Source organism: Aulonocara sp. 'chitande type north' Nkhata Bay, linkage group LG15, assembly GCF_057382095.1.
Source record: "Aulonocara sp. 'chitande type north' Nkhata Bay isolate Kocher_YH1m ecotype deep benthic linkage group LG15, A_spYH_male_GT1.1, whole genome shotgun sequence".
Classification (NCBI taxonomy): domain Eukaryota; kingdom Metazoa; phylum Chordata; class Actinopteri; order Cichliformes; family Cichlidae; genus Aulonocara; species Aulonocara sp. 'chitande type north' Nkhata Bay.
Genome location: NC_141358.1, coordinates 27683730 through 27686951, shown reverse-complemented (window position 1 = coordinate 27686951; position 3222 = coordinate 27683730). Strand labels below are relative to the sequence as shown.

The 3222-nt window shown below is 37.9% G+C and overlaps 1 pseudogene; it reads left to right on the top strand.

The window, feature by feature from the left end:
• The first annotated feature begins 905 nt into the window (after positions 1-905).
• LOC147313286 (uncharacterized) lies at positions 906-2986 on the top strand (annotated as a pseudogene).
• Positions 2987-3222: the final 236 nt, after the last annotated feature.

The window sequence follows — 3222 nt, the reverse complement described above, 5'->3', positions numbered from 1 at the left end:
ACAATGTGAAACATTATTAATACTATTAATTAATAGTATACTTGTAAGGTTAGTATTGTGATAGAGTTGAGTATATTTTAATTATACTCTTGTAGACTTTATGACATTATGCTAGTACAATTATGGTGAACAAAAAGTACATCTAAAAGTTAATTTCAAGAATACTGTTATGTACTAAAACGGGGGCCAATATAGTCCCAAGAAGCATTATTAGTATACATATAGGTAAGGTATACTTGGGAAATATAATTGAAGCATACTTACTTTTTGTATGGCCAGCAATAAAAACTAGTGGCTACATTTAGAGTAATGTTTAAAAATGACTTCATTTAGCAGGGTGTTCCTTTTTTCTCTTCTTATTCTTTCTTATACTGGACCTTCATTTGGTTTGTATAAGGTGGTACTTTTTAAGACACCTCTGCCTAACTACAGTGAACTAACCTAATAATATGCTTTTAAGCCATGTGTCCATTATGTCCATTTGAAGGTTGCTCTAAATACTTCAGTGTCCGAACATCATTTTCCAGCCATATTTCTCGAAAACATAAGTAGACAGTTCAGCAGTCAAGGCAACAAGAAATTGGGGGATTTGCCATAATACATGGACAGGACACAGTTAATCTATTAGAAGACAGTTGACTTTGTGTCATTTAAAAATGCAGACTAAAATGCTCTTGCCAACCAGCACTATACAGAGCATCATAGAGGAATTTCAGGATCTTTGCAGCTGTGCAATGCACGAAACAAAAGTAGACACTGACACTAACACCATCTCTCTTTTTTTTAGATGGCAGACCAAAGAATTTGAATGACACCATTACTCTGGAGCTTGGGAATGATTTCCACTCCAACTGTCGCATGCAATCACATGAGGAGACAGAGGTCATCCAGAGGACAGGAGAAGTATGGTTAGAATTGTTGTGGAGGCCATGCAAGTTAACTGCAGAAACCCTAAACGTGCATCTTGTGAAGAGGTTGCTAAGATCATTGTAAACAGATACCCTCAAACATTTGCAGATTTTACTGAAAAGGGAGAAAGACGGGGTTGTGGACATTATTCACTACTAAGAAGCATCAAATCTAGAGTTGAACATGTTAATCGAGATAATACAACACATAGACTTCGTCAAACAAAGAGAACCAGGAATGAGGAAGACTGTAGTCCCAACAGTAATGCAACCTCACATAAAAAGTTACATGCCTTGTTGATAGCTATGGTTATATAAATTGGCAGCCAGTTGAACTTCCTGAGGGGGAAACGCCAGCTTCTTTAGAGGAAAAGAAACACATCTTGTTAACAATTTTTAATTCAGAAGGACCTGGAGCTGTGGAGAGACCTGATGTAGATGACTTCATGTGCCTCACATATATTTCTCAGCGGCAGCTTATCAACAGTTGTCCCTCACTTTCAGTAGCTGAAATTCAGGAGCAGTGGCCATTCTTGTTTACTCGGAAAGGTCTTTCGAACCACTTTTACAAACTCACAGGCATCGATATCAGTGAGCACTTAGGTCAGGCCCTCATAACCAAAGACAGAAGGATTATTAACTATTTCTCCAGCCAGAAGCTCAAATGGAACCTTGGTATAAGGACACTTCTTCAGCAGATAGAAAGTGAGGGAGTTTTGACCAACAACAAGGTTGGCACAGCAGCCATACTTCTCATGATGAAGTATTAGAAGGAAGATGAAGACTCCCTCTTTGTCTTAGCAGATGTAAGCTTCTTTCATACAGCTCTATGTTTAATGTTGTTGCTTGCTGTCCTGTTATATTTTTTTATTTGTTACATAAAATGTCTTGGTCCCTTTTCTGGCAGGAAACATCTACCAGGATGTCCCTTAAAGCAGAGAGCAACCTGCCCATCACCCCAAGGCTGATTATGCTTGGTAAGAAGTCATTCATGAAATAGAGCTGATTAGACCATATTGCAATATCTGTTTGGCACAGGAGCTTTTCGTGGACACAGGTATCTCTGTTTTGTTAGCTCAAATTTCTGTAATTTCCTTTCTAAACCAAGGTTGTTGGACATGTCTCTCAGTGAATCCAGCAAAGTAACAATATCAAATTTCACATTACATATCGTACTGTGTATGACTGTGTACGTGACAAATAAAAATTTGAATTTGAATTTGAATTTGATATTACTGATCAACATAGTAGTCTAGCTACACCAACAGCAGGAATACTGAAGTCAATACTGTAAAGTTTAACAGCAGCACAAACTATAAACTCCAAAATAACATACAGTTGATTCATCTCCGGTAATTTAAATGGGCTGACTGTTTGTTAGGTGTGTTTAATGTGCAGAATAATTCCCAATTATGTACAATTATAATATGTTAAAATGGACTTATGTACATAAGGCCATTAATAATTAACTGTATGTAGCTATTTGCTTTATGACTATCTAGACAGTTTGAAGAAGTGAAGTACTGAAATTATTTTATGTTGCATAATGACAACATGTTGCCCCTATACATTTAAGGACAAAGTTCAATGACCACCACCTGCTGGATGGTGAATGTAGAGGGGTGTGTAATTGTTGAGCTGGACAAAGAGAACACCTTTGCTGATGCAATGTCAGTCTTCTTTGGTTCATTCTATGTATTGAACCTGGAATACCAGGAGTCAGCGTGTGCAAGGTTTTTTGTAAGGATAAACCCTGAAGAGGGAACAAAATGTACCTCCAAGGTTGGGACGAGCAGAAAGACTGGGACCACTGTGAAGCGAAAGGTTGTTCACATTAACCCTCATGTCACAACTTTCCTCTAGTGGCTTACTGAATTTGAGTGGAGAACTTCAAATTATGTAACTGTTTTTGCCATTTTAGTGAATTTCTTGTATAATTTAAGTGACCAATGTACCTGTGTCTCCACAGATGATCCATGGCCCATGCTTTCTGGACATTTACACAAGACGAACAACAATGAAGACAAGCTCTCTTGCCACTCTTGCAAGATGCTGTCTCTGTCTAATAGGTTTTTTGAGTGCAACAGTTTTGATTTTTTTTCCTTCTTTTACCCGTTTGTTAAAAATTATTTCAGCTACTTACACTTTAATTGTCACATGTATTGGCTCACCTTACAAATCAATGAACTCAGTCCACAAAGCAAGATCAGGGTTCAGTGCAGGTCAGTCAAGTTCCTTCACACCACACATGCTCATCCATGTCCTTGTGGACCCTGCTTTGTGCATTGATTTGGTGGTGTGAGCCAGTATTTTG